The following is a 16,801-nucleotide window of genomic DNA, read 5'->3' as shown; positions in this document are numbered from 1 at the left end:
CGGGAGGGGGATTTAGGGGAAGGGGCGGGCGGGAGGGGGATTTAGGGGAAGGGGCGGGCGGGCGGGAGGGGGATTTAGTGGAAGGGGCGGGCGGGCGGGAGGGGGATTTAGTGGAAGGGGCGGGCGGGCGGGAGGGGGATTTAGTGGAAGGGGCGGGCGGGCGGGAGGGGGATTTAGTGGAAGGGGTGGGCGGGAGGGGGAGTTAGTGGAAGGGGTGGGCGGGAGGGGGATTTAGTGGAAGGGGCGGGGGCTTTGGTTGAAGAGCGGAGGGCTTTGGTGTGGGCGGTGGCTTTGTTAGAAAGGAAGGGAGGGCGGGGTCTTAAAAGGAAGGGGCGAGAGGGCTGCGGCCCGGAACGATGCGGGGGCGGAAGGGGGCTTGTATGGAACGAAGGGGTGGTAGAGCGGGGGCCTGGAAGTAAGGGGTGGGAAAGTGGGTGCTTGGAAGTAAGGGGTGGTAGGGCAGGGGCTTTGAAGGAAGGGGTGGGAGGGCATGGGCTTGGAACTAAGGGGTTGGAGGGCGGGGCTTGTGTGGAAGGAAGGGGTGGGAGGGAGGGGTCTGGTGTCGAGGAGGGCAATGGAAGCTAGATGTTGGCAGGATACTGCCCTGAACAGTCTTCCGGTCGAGCGCTGAAAAAAATAGAGAAACATTTTAGAAATTGTTGAAATAAGGTAAAAACTACAGACAAATACTTGTTCTTTAGATATAAAATGCTGGGGCTACAGAATATCTGCTACCTGTAATGGTACCTTTCATTCTTGTATTGGTTACCTGGCGCCTGTGGGAAAACCCATTTGGTAAGGTGGATATGTAAGCCAGCGCTACAGCAGCCGTTTGTGCCTCACCCCCCATTGGCCACCAGGGAATCAGCAGTGATATCTGTAGGGCAGATCGTTACTCAGTCACAGGAATGTGAAATGGCCACAAAGGCCAGCACATGATACAGTTGGGCTCATTCATCAACACTGGGCAAAACTGCACCTGGGCAGTAACCCATAGCAACCATATAGCTATTACCTTTGTTCAGTCAGTTACAGGTAGAACTATGAAAACAAACATCTGATTGCCCGCCCTCCCGCCCCAACCGCTACATCGCCCGCCCTCCCGCCCCAACCGCTACATCGCCCGCCCTCCCGCCCCCAACCGCTACATCGCCCGCCCTCCCGCCCCAACCGCTACATCGCCCGCCCTCCCGCCCCAACCGCTACATCGCCCGCCCTCCCGCCCCAACCGCTACATCGCCCGCCCTCCCGCCCCAACCGCTACATCGCCCGCCCTCCCGCCCCAACCGCTACATCGCCCGCCCTCCCGCCCCAACCGCTACATCGCCCGCCCTCCCGCCCCAACCGCTACATCGCCCGCCCTCCCGCCCCAACCGCTACATCGCCCGCCCTCCCGCCCCAACCGCTACATCGCCCGCCCTCCCGCCCCAACCGCTACATCGCCCGCCCTCCCGCCCCAACCGCTACATCGCCCGCCCTCCCGCCCCAACCGCTACATCGCCCGCCCTCCCGCCCCATCCGCTACATCGCCCGCCCTCCCGCCCCAACCGCTACATCGCCCGCCCTCCCGCCCCAACCGCTACATCGCCCGCCCTCCCGCCCCATCCGCTACATCGCCCGCCCTCCCGCCCCATCCGCTACATCGCCCGCCCTCCCGCCCCATCCGCTACATCGCCCGCCCTCCCGCCCCATCCGCTACATCGCCCGCCCTCCCGCCCCAATCCGCTACATCGCCCGCCCTCCCGCCCCATCCGCTACATCGCCCGCCCTCCCGCCCCATCCGCTACATCGCCCGCCCTCCCGCCCCATCCGCTACATCGCCCGCCCTCCCGCCCCATCCGCTACATCGCCCGCCCTCCCGCCCCATCCGCTACATCGCCCGCCCTCCCGCCCCATCCGCGGGCGGGAGGGGGATTTAGTGAAGGGGCGGGTGGGCGGGCAGGAGGGGGATTTAGTGGAAGGGGCGGGTGGGCGGGCAGGAGGGGGATTTAGTGGAAGGGGCGGGCGGGATGGGGATTTAGTGGAAGGGGCGGGCGGGAGGGGGATTTAGTGGAAGGGGCAGGCGGGCGGGAGGGGGATTAGTGGAAGGGGCGGGCGGGAGGGGATTTAGGGGAAGGGGCGGGCGGGAGGGGGATTTAGTTGAAGGGGCGGGCGGGCGGGAGGGGGATTTAGGGGAAGGGGCGGGCGGGAGGGGGATTTAGGGGAAGGGGCGGGCGGGCGGGAGGGGGATTTATTGGAAGGGGCGGGCGGGAGGGGGATTTAGTGGAAGGGGCGGCGGGCGGGAGGGGGATTTAGGGGAAGGGGCGGGCGGGAGGGGGATTTAGGGGAAGGGGCGGGCGGGCGGGAGGGGGATTTAGTGGAAGGGGCGGCGGGCGGGAGGGGGATTTAGTGGAAGGGGCGGGCGGGGCGGGAGGGGGATTTAGTGGAAGGGGCGGGCGGGCGGGAGGGGGATTTAGTGGAAGGGGTGGGCGGGAGGGGGAGTTAGTGGAAGGGGTGGGCGGGAGGGGGATTTAGTGGAAGGGGCGGGGGCTTTGGTTGAAGAGCGGAGGGCTTTGGTGTGGGCGGTGGCTTTGTTAGAAAGGAAGGGAGGGCGGGGTCTTAAAAGGAAGGGGCGAGAGGGCTGCGGCCCGGAACGATGCGGGGGCGGAAGGGGGCTTGTATGGAACGAAGGGGTGGTAGAGCGGGGGCCTGGAAGTAAGGGGTGGGAAAGTGGGTGCTTGGAAGTAAGGGGTGGTAGGGCAGGGGCTTTGAAGGAAGGGGTGGGAGGGCATGGGCTTGGAACTAAGGGGTTGGAGGGCGGGGCTTGTGTGGAAGGAAGGGGTGGGAGGGAGGGGTCTGGTGTCGAGGAGGGCAATGGAAGCTAGATGTTGGCAGGATACTGCCCTGAACAGTCTTCCGGTCGAGCGCTGAAAAAAATAGAGAAACATTTTAGAAATTGTTGAAATAAGGTAAAAACTACAGACAAATACTTGTTCTTTAGATATAAAATGCTGGGGCTACAGAATATCTGCTACCTGTAATGGTACCTTTCATTCTTGTATTGGTTACCTGGCGCCTGTGGGAAAACCCATTTGGTAAGGTGGATATGTAAGCCAGCGCTACAGCAGCCGTTTGTGCCTCACCCCCCATTGGCCACCAGGGAATCAGCAGTGATATCTGTAGGGCAGATCGTTACTCAGTCACAGGAATGTGAAATGGCCACAAAGGCCAGCACATGATACAGTTGGGCTCATTCATCAACACTGGGCAAAACTGCACCTGGGCAGTAACCCATAGCAACCATATAGCTATTACCTTTGTTCAGTCAGTTACAGGTAGAACTATGAAAACAAACATCTGATTGGCCACCGTTTATTACCTCCCCAGTGCAGAGTGTTGGTAGTTACAACCAAATCTCCTCCTCCTCCTCCTCCTCCTGGAGGGTGGGGCTTGATTGGATGGAAGGGGTGGGAGGGAGGGGGCTTGGAACAAAGCGGGGGGCGGGTGGGGGCTTGTGTGGAACGAAGGGGTGGGAGAGTGGGGGCCTGGAACTAAGGGGTTGGAGGGTGGGGCTTGATTGGAAGGAAGGGGTGGGAGGGAGGGGGCTTGGAACAAAGCGGGGGGCGGGTGGGGGCTTGTGTGGAACGAAGGGGTGGGAGAGTGGGGGCCGGGAACTAAGGGGTTGGAGGGTGGGGCTTGATTGGAAGGAAGGGGTGGGAGGGAGGGGGCTTGGAACAAAGCGGGGGGCAGGTGGGGGCTTGTGTGGAACGAAGGGGTGGGAGAGTGGGGGCCTGGAACTAAGGGGTTGGAGGGTGGGGCTTGATTGGTAGGAAGGGGTGGGAGGGAGGGGGCTTGGAACAAAGCGGGGGGCGGGTGGGGGCTTGTGTGGAACGAAGGGGTGGGAGAGTGGGGGCCGGGAACTAAGGGATGGGAGGGCGGGGCTTGAGTCGAATGAAGGGGTGGGAGGGAGGGGACTTCTGTAGAGCAGGGCCAGGGAAGATAGATCTAGGCAGGATACTGCCCTGATCAATCTTCCTGTTGAGCGCTGAAAAAAATAGAGAAACATTTTAGAAATTGTTTAAAATAAGGTAAAAACTACAGACAAATACTTGTTCTTTAGATATAAAATGCTGGGGCTACAGAATATCCGCTACCTGGAATGGCACCTTTCATTCTTGTATTGGTTACCTGGCGCCAGTTGTTGCCCAGTGGGAAAACCCATTTGGTAAGGTGGATATGTAAGCCAGCGCTACAGCAGCCGTTTGTGCCTCACCCCCCATTGGCCACCAGGGAATCAGCAGTGATATCTGTAGGGCAGATCGTTACTCAGTCACAGGATTGTGAAATGGCCACAAAGGCCAGCACATGATACAGTTGGGCTCATTTATCAACACTGGGCAAAACTGCACCTGGGCAGTAACCCATAGCAACCATATAGCTTATACTTTTGTTCAGTCAGCTACAGGTAGAACTATGAAAGCAAACATCTGATTGGCCACTGTGGATTACTGCCCCAGTGCAGAGTGTTGGTAGTTGCCCTTCCCCCACATAGGAAACATTTAATCAGTGCCGGGAGGTAATTAAACAGCCCCAAACCCAAAATGAAATGAGTCAGGGGCACAAGGAATGTGAGATGGGGGCAGTTGTTTGTCTGAGCGCCCACTCGCTCTCTGTTGGAGATTTCAGGCTGGCAGGTGTTAATGCCAGATTCCTGTGATATCTCCTATTTGTTGTTATATGAACCCAACCCTCCATCTTAAAGTAGAACTGCAACACCCAAATGTATATGTTTGTGCCCATAAATAAGTGGAGACAGCAGAGCTTGGGGTGGGGTTGATGCTTGTTATGTTTTGCAGTGTCCTTTCTTTTATACCCCTCATTGCTCTAAATTGCAGGACTATGTATAGTGAAGCCTTCCTGCATCTTGGCTTTAGTCTGCATGTTCTAGAAGGGCAATGAGAGATGTGGAAGGTCTGAGTGGCTTTAACAGAGGCAAAAAATGGTGACCCACCACCCCACTGAGCACTTGTGACATTCAGGTAAGAGTGGAATGGGGCCTTCATAAGAATTTGCATGATGTGGTGGGATTGGGGGCTGCTCGGAGGTTTAAAATGGTCTAATAATATATTGAGTGAAAAAATATTAAATTCAGCTCAAACCTCCTCAAGGTCCTCCTCCTGGCTCAGTTGCTCGTCTGAGCTCTCTTCCTGGCCGGTGTCGTGGCCAGTTTGGAATGGTGACTCCTGGGAAATATAAATACAGTTTTGCAACATTAGTATGTACAGAGCCCCACTGGCTCCCTGCTCCCTTATTTGCACATTTGATTGGTGGATTCTCGGCCTGTGCATAAACTCAGGCTGAATATCTTCCCCCTGTACCCCAAAAAGCTTATTGCCGTGCCTGCACCTGGAGCCATTGTGTTGGCTGGAGCTATACTCAGGAGTTTCCCACCAAAATCCACTCTGTTTGCCTGAACCCAAGGCAGCGCAATGGCTCGGGGTGCCGGCACATCAAGAAGCATTTAGGGACATGGGGTCGGATTCCCAGCCCGTGTTTATCCGCAGGCCGAGAAGACTGCTAAGTAACAGATACTGACTGTTAGGTAAATATAATTATTATCCTTTACAGATATTATCATGAACCCTGTAGCTCAAATAAAAACACATTGGGACCCCTGCAAACTTTTTGGCCCCCGTACCTCACAGGTGTTTAAGGAAGGGTCTCCACGCTCTTCCAAGGGTTCCTGGTTATGAAAAAAACCCTCAGATCAGCAGAGAAGATGATAAAAATGCATCTTTTCCATTCATGTGTTACTTTCTGCTTACCTGTGAGTGGCAGGGGCCGGTGTCACTGCTCTCCTGCCCAATCATGTCTTCCTCCTGTTTAAAACCGAAAAAAATATTGTAAAACAAATTCTCATGGCTGAAAGTAAAGTTTGGGAAAGTCTTATTTGATATAAATATATGAGAAATAGAAGGTGTATGTTGCTGTGTAACACAGGGCATTATAAGGAGGTGGGACAGACTCACCAACGCTGAAGTAGGCGGTGCCTAACAAATTGCCCCCCCAAAGTTAATCTAAAATATCTTTCTCTATTGTGACCCTATTATTTTTCCTTACCTGACAGATGTTCGTGTTCAGGATGTCTGGAGTCTCCTGGTTAAAAAAAGGTAAGAGAAGGATGTTGCTCGTTGTAATAAAGAAGCTAATATACAGTCTAGTATAAAATATAGGGAGATTTTTATTTGCCCCTACTCTCCCCTCTCTTATGCTTACCCGGCAGTTGTCTATGGCCGGCTTCATTTCTGGCTCTGGGATCTCCTCCTAAGAGAAATAAAGTTACCCGATCAACTTACTATAACTTGTATATACTTGTAGTTTAGTATCTAAAAAAGACCTTGTACAAAGCAAATTCACTAAACTTCCAAAAAGCAAACCATTTCATGTATGTTTATTTTTTACTACTTACTTGGCAGGTGTTTTTGCCGGGGATTTCTTGTTGTTCCTGGTAAAGAGATAAAAGTCAAAAAGTGAAAATCAATTATATGTAATATTCAGGGACTGGTGTTTTATTATTGCATTATTTGCTATTCATGTGGCAAACGGCGTTGCCAGATCCAACCGATGGTACCAGCTTAAACCTGGCGCACCTTTTGGCAGTCAAAAAAAGTCATATAAAGTTTTATACGTTCAAAAAAACCCGAATTTTTAGAGAAAATACTCCAAATTATCTTAAATGTTTCGAGACAAAAAAAACAAACGTTAAAAAATTGCAAGCATGTCTCAGAAAACCTTAGTACAGGTATTGGACCCTTATCCGGAAACCCATTATCCGTAAAGTTCCAAATTACGGAAAGGCCATCTCCCATAGACTCCATTTTAATCAAATAATTCATATTTAAAAATGATTTCCTTTTTCTCTGTAATAATAAAACAGAACCTTTCACTTGATCCCAACTAAGATATAATTACCCCTTATTGGGGGCAGAACAGCCCTATTGGGTTTATTTAATGGTTAAATGATTCCCCTTTCTCTGTATTAATAAAACAGTACCTGTACTTGATCCCAACTAAGATATAATTACCCCTTATTGGGGGCAAAACAGCCCTATTGGGTTTATTTAATGGTTAAATGATTCCCTTTTCTCTGTAATAATAAAACAGTACCTGTACTTGATCCCAACTAAGATATAATTACCCCTTATTGGGGGCAGAACAGCCCTATTGGGTTTATTTAATGGTTAAATGATTCCCTTTTCTCTGTAATAATAAAACAGTACCTGTACTTGATCCCAACTAAGATATAATTACCCCTTATTGGGGGCAGAACAGCCCTATTAGGTTTATTTAATGGTTAAATGATTCCCTTTTCTCTGTAATAATAAAACAGTACCTGTACTTGATCCCAACTAAGATATAATTACCCCTTATTGGGGGCAGAACAGCCCTATTGGGTTTATTTAATGGTTAAATGATTCCCTTTTCTCTGTAATAATAAAACAGTACCTGTACTTGATCCTAACTAAGATATAATTACCCCTTATTGGGGCAGAACAGCCCTATTGGGTTTATTTCTTGGTTAAATGATTCCCTTTTCTCTGTAATAATAAAACAGTACCTGTACTTGATCCCAACTATAATTGATCCTTATTGGAGGCAAAACAATTTTACTGGGTTTAATTACTTTTTAAATAATGTTTTTAGCTATCTTTAGTTAGGAGATCCAAATTACGGAAAGACCCCAGGTCCCGAGCATTCTGGATAATACCTGTAAATGGGCCCCTATGTACATAGTGCATCAAGGTTATTGTGCATAGAAATCTATAGGCAAGGAAATAACACGGCTTTGATAACACAAGTAGTTAGGAAAATGGTGTTTAGGAAATGATGTTGCCCAGTTCTTACCATGACAGATTCCGTGCTGGAATTATCTGCCCGCTTTCGTTTCCTCTGTAATGAAGAAAAAAAGTTTTATCAGAGAAAATAAATGCACAAATAGGAAAACTATAATGAAATAAATGGAGGATTGAGTATTCAGTGACACATGAAGGATTTGGTGCAAACACAAGTATGACACTGTGTATCCCCTACACTAAAGCGGAATCAGCACTATTGATAGTTGGGGGCACAATTAGGCTTTCCACCTTTTGTTATGTCTAATACCGGCCAGGGTGGGGGCATGTTTGCTAGGGGGCGACACCCAGTATAAGGGGCATGATGCAAATAGGGGCGGAGTAATGATATCCCCGCCCACATCAAGTGAACCTAGCAGTGCAGGGTAGCGAGGCAAGTTGGGGGAGGGAATTGGAGGTGACGGGGTGGATCAGAGGCGGATCGGGGGTTGGCTGGGGCCCGAGGACTAATTATTATAAATTTACAAGTACAAGTACATTGCCGGTACATTTGCTGGCGAGATCCTGTAGAAGTCACTGGGAAGTGTCATAGTGAAACATTCCAACTATTCCAGTATGAATTTTTTGAGCTTTGCGACCCATTAAAAAATATGTTAAAATGACAAATTTTAGGTATTCGCGTTGTTTCGATCTTTGATCACATTTTTAATAAATGGATTTTTTTAATAAATACGGTAACATCCGCAGTTAGTGAGTTTAGTCGAAGTAGGAAAAATTGCAAAAACGACACAAATATGAAATATGCCCCTTAGTTTGAGCTGCGAGCAGTCTATCAGGTCATGTGATTAGGTGTTCCCTTTCCATTTGCCCCTCCATGAAGTTTCCCACAGAATGAAATATGTCCTGTTACAGCAGAAAGAAATGAAGCCCTTACCTTGCCGAAGCAAGAGAAACAGCACTTCAGCCGCTTGAACATGTTGTTTCTATGAAGACAAAATGAAAAACATCACTTTAGTATTTCCCAATACAGGTATGGGATCTCTTATCCGGAAACCCATTATCCAGGAAGTTCCGAATTACGGAAAAGCCGTCTCCCATAGACTTATTTATAAGCAAATAATTCTAATTTTTAAAAATGATTTTCTTTTTATCTGTACAGGTATCGGACCCCATATCCGGAAACCCGTTATCCAGAAAGCCTCCCATAGACTCCATTTTAGTCAAATAATTCAGAATTTTAAAACTGATTTCCTTTTTCTCTGTAGTAATAAAACAGTACTTGTAATTGATCCCAACTAAGATATAAATAATCCTTATTGGATGCAAAACAACCCTATTGGGGTTAATTAACGTTTTATTAATTTTTTAGCAGACTGAGGGGCTGATTTACTAACCCACGAATCCGACCCGAATTGGAAAAGTTCCGACTTGAAAACGAATATTTTGCGACTTTTTCGTATGTTTTGCGGATTCTGTACGAATTTTTCAGATCCAATACGATTTTTGCGTAAAAACGCGAGTTTTTCGTATCCATTACGAAAGTTGCGTAAAAAGTTGCGCATTTTGCGTAGCGTTAAAACTTACGCGAAAAGATGCGCATTTTTCGTAGCGTTAAAACTTAACGCTACGAAAAATGCGCAACTTTTCGCGTAAGTTTTAAGGCTACGCAAATTGCGCAACTTTTTACGCAACTTTCGTAATGGATAGGAAAACTCGCGTTTTTACGCAAAAATCGTATTGGATCCGAAAAATTCGTAAAGAATCCGAAAAAATCGCAAAGTACCGATCATTACGAAAAAAACGCAATCGGACTCCATTCGACCCGTTCGTGGGTAAGTAAATCAGCCCCTGAGGGTATGAAGATCCAAATTACGGAAAGACCCCTTATCCGGGATACCCTTGGTCCCAAGCATTCTGGATAATGGGTCCTATACCTGTAATAATAAAACAGTACCTGTACTTGATCCCAACTAAGATATAATTACCCCTTATTGGGGGCAGAACAGCCTTATTGGGTTTATTTAATGGTTAAATGATTCCCTTTTCTCTGTAATAATAAAAAAGTACCTGTACTTGATCCCAACTAAGATATAATTACCCATTATTGGGGGCAGAACAGCCCTATTGGGTTTATTTGATGGTTAAATGATTCCCTTTTCTCTGTAATAATAAAACAGTACCTGTACTTGATCCCAACTAAGATATAATTACCCCTTATTGGGGCAGAACAGCCCTATTGGGTTTATTTAATGGTTAAATGATTCCCTTTTCTCTGTAATAATAAAACAGTACCTGTACTTGATCCCAACTAAGATATAATTACCCCTTATTGGGGGCAAAACAATCCTATTGGGTTTATTCAATATTTAAATGATTTTTAGCAGACTTATGGTATGGAGATCCAAATTACAGAAAGATCCCTTATCCGGAATGCCCCAGGTCCTGAGCATTCTGGATAACAGGTCCCATACCTGTACTGTGTTCTATGTACAGTTAATTTTTTGATGCTGGGGAGACTTGCTGTAGGAGAAATCATAAACTGTATCACTGGATTTGCTACATTACCTCTCAAATGAAGCTCCAGGTGATGGAAAAAAAAAGATGGAACGGCGGGGGGGGGGCCGGCCCAGGGCCGGAGGACCCTCAGGGGCCCCCTCAATAGGTGCTGGCTCTCCTCAAGGCTCGCTCAACTAAGGGTGGAAAAGGTGAACTGAGGAGAAGCCAGAAAAAAAATCACTATCCAAAAAGCTGGATAATCGCCAAAGAGTCGCCAAAGAGTCGCACACTGCAGCAATCTGTATAGAGACGGGAATAAAAAGGGCAAGTCAGCTTCACGGATAATGCATTTACCCTTTTAAGGTGCAACATTGGATCAGGGGCCCCATTCAAAGTGTTCCCCCCAAATCTCACGCTTACTGACACTCAGGCTGGGATTCCATGTGGTACCTAAGGGGTTAAATTGGTACTAGGGCTCATTTACTAACATAGGTGCCTAGATGCAAGTTGCAGTGGCCAATAGCAACCAATCAGTAACTAGCTGTTACCATTCCCCTTAGGGGCATCACCATCATTTCAGAAGCACTGATTTAGATTTACCCCCTGCAATAGTAAGAAATAGTAAATCAGGCCCTGTGTCCATGGTAAGTGCAAGTGACAGTTGGAAAGTGTGGGAGGCAGAAAGGGGCAAATACAGTTGGGCTCATTTATCAACACTGGGTAAGATTGTACCTGGGCTGTAACCCAAACCAACCAACCAGTGATTAGCTTTGTTCTGTCAGCTGCAGGTAGAACTATGAAAGGAATGACATGATTGGTCAATCGATTACTGCCCAGGTGCAGATTTGGCCAGTATTGATAATTGCCCCCTATAGGAAACATTTAATGCAGTGCACGGAGGTAAATGAAAAGCCCCAAAGCCAAAATGGAATTAGTCAGGGGGCTGATAGCACAAGGAATGTGGCATGGGGGCAGTAAGTGCTCAGGGGGCAACTAGGCCGTAGGACTGTATTACTGGGTTACTGTAAGGAGTAGCGCTTAAACATTGCTTTATTCAATACTGCCCCCCACAGCCGGGAGAGCCGGGAGACTTAATAATAAATATTATTCTGTAAAAGGAAAACGTATTGGTATTTATTGCCTTACATTCAGTTACACATTAAGGTTGGTACATAAGGGCAGGGCAGATACCCGGGGCAGAGGGGCAAAACTCTTAGCAGCCTGTCAGTACTGCCCAACCCTGGGTCTGTGTCTCCCAACCAGCGCTAGGAGTAAAGGCGCCTGCAAAGCCCATTTTAGGGGAAAATTCTCCCAATTCACTAAAATCGTTGACAGGAGCGACATCCCCTAGTCTGGGGGGGGGAGTCACCCAACTATTGCCCCTCTTTTTTAGCTAAAATAAGGGTTTTTAGGCAAAACCTCTACCACAGGAGAGATGCTTGCTTACCTCTCCCCGCAATGGCAACCAATGGACTCTACCAACTGTCACTTTCCTAGAGTGAAGGCAGCTCTCATCATATGACAAATTTGTATGGGCTTTATTTGCCCTTAGATGTGCAGTACATACATTGTATGTACTTATTGTGTACCCAGGTTGGTACATAAGGGCAGGGCAGATACCCGGGGCAGAGGGGCAAAACTCTTAGGAGCCTGTCAGTACTGGGAACAACAAGCCCATTTTAGTGGAAAATTCTCCAAATTCACTAAAACCAGTGACAGGAGCAATATCCCCTAGTCTGGGGGGGGGCGTCACCCAACTATTGCCCCTCTATTTTTTAGCTAAAATAAGGGTTTTTAGGCAAAACATCTATCAGAGGAGATGTACACTTACCTCTCACCACAATGGCAACCAACGGACTGTACCATCTGTCACTTTCCTAGGGTGAAGGCAGCTCTCATCACAATGTCATCACATGACAGGCGCTGCTGTTAAAGGGGAAGTGTACCCTGTTGATGAGTGAGGTTTATATGGGCTTTGTTTGCCCTTAGATGGGTAGTACATACATAGCTTATTGTGTACCCAGAGCATTGCCTTGTACGTGTGGCCTATTGAGTCAGCCCAGTTACTGTGCTGCCATATCTGCTGGAAAGATCCACTCATTTGTCATCCATGGTTTCACTCACTGCTGCTGTTGCTAAGTGTGTGTAACCGGGGGGCCCTTAGCTTGTAGGGTGTCCCCTCCTTAGCCTTAATAGTGGGGAGAGATGGGGGTGACTCTCAGCCTCAACAATAGGCCGGGCTTTGTCCTTAGTAGGGGAAATGGTAAATACAGGTATGTAGGGGGGGCAGGTTGGCAGATGGGTGGGGCACAAATCATTCATTACTCTGGCAGTGACCGGGCTGCTTGACTGTTGGGCCTTAAACTATTCTCTAAGTAGAACCTGTTGCATCTTGGGAAACAGGAAGTGGCACCGCACCCAGACTGATGCCAGTAACACAATATGCCCTGCATGTTACACAAACCCCCATAGCACAGGGAACCCTTAGTTGGTTACTCCCCCCTATCCCAGTCACTCAGCCCTCTTTGGCATAAAAAGTGAGTGAGTGTGAGAGACAAAGAGAAAGTGAGTGAGTGATAGAGTGAGTGAGAGACAAAGAGTGAGTGAGAGACAAAGAGAGAGTGAGAGACAAAGAGAAAGTGAGAGAGTGAGAGTGTGAGAGACAAAGAGAGAGTGAGTGAGAGACTGTACTGAGGTAGGGGCAAAAACTGAAATAGATTGGAAGAAACCTATTTGTTCCTTTCCATGATGCCCCTCCCCCATCCCCCCCCAACCCTTTGCCTGATATTTGCTCCTATAGTGGCGCCAGTGACCAGCTTGGGGCCCCTGAACAGACACTGGCCCACTGGTCACTGACCCATCCCCTAATGTTGCCGCTTACAGGCAGAGCAAGTACCATTTGGTTCAACAGCAGTCACAGATGCATATTTTCTCATAGTCTGTACAGAGAGATCCCATAAAACTATGGCAGAATAGGGATTCCCCTGTACTAAGCACAAAACAGCCCCCTAAGTTTGCTCATAGCCTGTACAGAGAGATACCATAAAACTATGGCAGCATAAGGATTCCCCTGTACTAAGCACAATTCAGCAGGAACAGCCCCCTAAGTTTGCTCATAGCCTGTACAGAGAGATACCATAAAACTATGGCACATAGGGATTCCCCTGTACTAAGCACAATTTAGCAGGAACAGCCCCCTAAGTTTGCTCATAGCCTGTACAGAGAGATACCATAAAACTATGGCAGCATAGGGATTCTCCTTACCTACATACCCCACAACCCCACAAATGCCATTCTGTCCCTACCCAATAAACTCCCCAGCCCCACAAGTGCCTTTCTGCCCCTACCCTAAATGTCAAAGAAAGCCGTCCTCTAGTGTGAATTGAACTGTGTATACAGCTGAACCTCCAGCACACCTTAACCGTGATTGTCTTGCAATAATCTTGAAAATTAACAGGTTAATTATTAATACTCACTAGCAAGAAAATATTGATATTGGTGTTCTAGTAATTTAGCTGCTTGTTTTTGTTATTAAATATATTTGCCTAAAATCAGGATGTAAACTTATAAAATGATTTAGCAGCCAGTAGTCGGCATAACAATGTGTGTGGCCAATGGCCACTCCTCTCTGGTACATAGAACTGGATACAAACTGGAACAGCACTACTCTTGATCAAGCTTGATAAAGGGCCATACAAAGCCTGAAATGTTGTTGTAATCCACTGAATGTGTGCAATAAATGCATTTTATTTTAAAAGAATAAAGGTGGCCATACACGCTAAGATCCGCTCGCTTGGCGAGGTCACCAAGCGAGCGGATCTTCTCCCGATATCCCACCTACGGGTGGGCAATATCGGGTGAATTTAGGCTAATTCGGTTGTTTGGCCCTGGGGCCAAATTAAAACAACGGTAATGGGCGCAGTTGGTTCGGGGACTGCTTCAACGAACCCATGCAGTCCCCGATCTGACTAGATTTTCTAACTTGCCGGAATGATATCTGCCCGATTTCAGGCCAGATGTCGGTCGGGCAGGCCCGTCGTTGGTGCCCCTGCACTGGACCTACATCAGCAGCTAGAATTGGCCTGTGTATGGCCATCTTATGAGTGGTGCTATTTCAGATTGTATCCTGTCCACTGTTCACTACATTCAAGCAGAGAGTTTTGTTGGCAATCATAATATAAAGGGTACAGCTGTGAATAAGAACATCCTGTTTTAATGTCCAGTGTGAATTTTTGCAAAAGTCACTCACTCTGTCCCAAAGATGGCTTCCTTTTCTGCTGTTAAAATTGTGGAAACCTTGGGGCAGTAATATGGTCCATCTCATCATCATTATCAAAGTTAGCATTCCCTGACACCAGTGCCTATCTGGCAGTACATGTTTAATTTATGAACCTGACATGGGTGCCAGTGAGTTTTGGTTATACAGATTTGATTCTCTAATATATTTTCTATTGACTTAACTGCAGCTCCAATATTTTTGAAAGGTACCGTGGCCCGCTATTTTTCGTAATAGAGTCTTCTTTTATTTCTCTGCCCTCCATCTTCAACAAGTTATAATAGATTAATCACATTGTGTATTGTTCTCGGGCCTCCAAAAACCTCGTTTGGTAGCCTGAGGCCTCCAACAGTCTTATTTTTCATTGTTTAAGGGGTCCATTCATTAAAGTAGTTTTTACTGACCACGATAATATTGTTAAAATAGTACGACTTTTCCATGGAACATACATTCTTCCACGAAAATGTTGTACTTTTTCGTTATTCATTCAAGCTTCGGTATTGTGACTATCTTTTGGCCGGTTGGAGCTGCAGAGTGCCATTGAGCCCTATGGGAGACTTTCCTTGGGCCGGGTTGGAGCTGCAGAGTGCCATTGAGCCCTATGGGAGACTTTCCTTGGGCCGGGTTGGAGCTGCAGAGTGCCATTGAGCCCTATGGGAGACTTTCCTTGGGCCGGGTTGGAGCTGCAGAGTGCCATTGAGCCCTATGGGAGACTTTCCTTGGGCCAGGTTGGAGCTGCAGAGTGCCATTGAGCCCTATGGAAGACTTTCCTTGGGCCGGGTTGGAGCTGCAGAGTGCCATTGAGCCCTATGGGAGACTTTCCTTGGGCCGGGTTGGAGCTGCAGAGTGCCATTGAGCCCTATGGGAGACTTTCCTTGGGCCGGGTTGGAGCTGCAGAGTGCCATTGAGCCCTATGGGAGACTTTCCTTGGGCCGGGTTGGAGCTGCAGAGTGCCATTGAGCCCTATGGGAGACTTTCCTTGGGCCGGGTTGGAGCTGCAGAGTGCCATTGAGCCCTATGGTAGGCTTTCCTTGGGCGGGGTTGGAGCTGCAGAGTGCCATTGAGCCCTATGGGAGACTTTCCTTGGGCCGGGTTGGAGCTGCAAAGTGCCATTGAGCCCTATGGGAGACTTTCCTTGGGCCGGGTTGGAGCTGCAGAGTGCCATTGAGCCCTATGGGAGACTTTCCTTGGGCCGGGTTGGAGCTGCAGAGTGCCATTGAGCCCTATGGGAGACTTTCCTTGAGCCGGGTTGGAGCTGCAGAGTGCCATTGAGCCCTATGGGAGGCTTTCCTTGGGCCGGGTTGGAGCTGCAGAGTGTCATTGAGCCCTATGGGAGACTTTCCTTGGGCCGGGTTGGAGCTGCAGAGTGCCATTGAGCCCTATGGGAGGCTTTCCTTGGGCCAGGTTGGAGCTGCAGAGTGCCATTGAGCCCTATGGGAGACTTTCCTTGGGCCGGGTTGGAGCTGCAGAGTGCCATTGAGCCCTATGGGAGACTTTCCTTGGGCTGGGTTGGAGCTGCAGAGTGCCATTGAGCCCTATGGGAGGCTTTCCTTGGGCCGGGTTGGAGCTGCAGAGTGCCATTGAGCCCTATGGGAGGCTTTCCTTGGCCCGGGTTGGAGCTGCAGAGTGCCATTGAGCCCTATGGGAGACTTTCCTTGGGCCGGGTTGGAGCTGCAGAGTGCCGTTGAGCCCTATGGGAGACTTTCCTTGGGCCGGGTTGGAGCTGCAGAGTGCCATTGAGCCCTATGGGAGGCTTTCCTTGGGCGGGGTTGGAGCTGCAGAGTGCCATTGAGCCCTATGGGAGACTTTCCTTGGGCCGGGTTGGAGCTGCAGAGTGCCATTGAGCCCTATGGGAGACTTTCCTTGGGCCGGGTTGGAGCTGCAGAGTGCCATTGAGCCCTATGGGAGACTTTCCTTGGGCGGGGTTGGAGCTGCAGAGTGCCGTTGAGCCCTATGGGAGACTTTCCTTGGGCCGGGTTGGAGCTGCAGAGTGCCATTGAGCCCTATGGGAGGCTTTCCTTGGGCGGGGTTGGAGCTGCAGAGTGCCATTGAGCCCTATGGGAGACTTTCCTTGGGCCGGGTTGGAGCTGCAGAGTGCCATTGAGCCCTATGGGAGACTTTCCTTGGGACAGGTTGGAGCTGCAGAGTGCCATTGAGCCCTATGGGAGACTTTCCTTGGGCCGGGTTGGAGCTGCAG

At 49.0% G+C, this 16,801-nt stretch overlaps 1 long non-coding RNA gene across 1 annotated transcript; it reads right to left on the bottom strand.

Moving 5' to 3' along the window:
* Positions 1-3,922: 3,922 nt before the first annotated feature.
* LOC116410560 lies at positions 3,923-5,716 on the bottom strand. Its single transcript, XR_004222478.1, has 3 exons — positions 5,678-5,716; positions 5,139-5,222; positions 3,923-4,024 (listed from the first exon to the last, which is right to left on the bottom strand). It is a non-coding gene; the product is annotated as an uncharacterized LOC116410560 (long non-coding RNA).
* Between the last annotated feature and the right edge of the window lie 11,085 nt (positions 5,717-16,801).

Source organism: Xenopus tropicalis, chromosome 4 (assembly GCF_000004195.4).
Source record: "Xenopus tropicalis strain Nigerian chromosome 4, UCB_Xtro_10.0, whole genome shotgun sequence".
NCBI lineage: Eukaryota > Metazoa > Chordata > Amphibia > Anura > Pipidae > Xenopus > Xenopus tropicalis.
The sequence above is the reverse complement of the archived record's forward strand: the minus strand, read 5'-3'. Positions and strand labels throughout refer to the sequence as shown.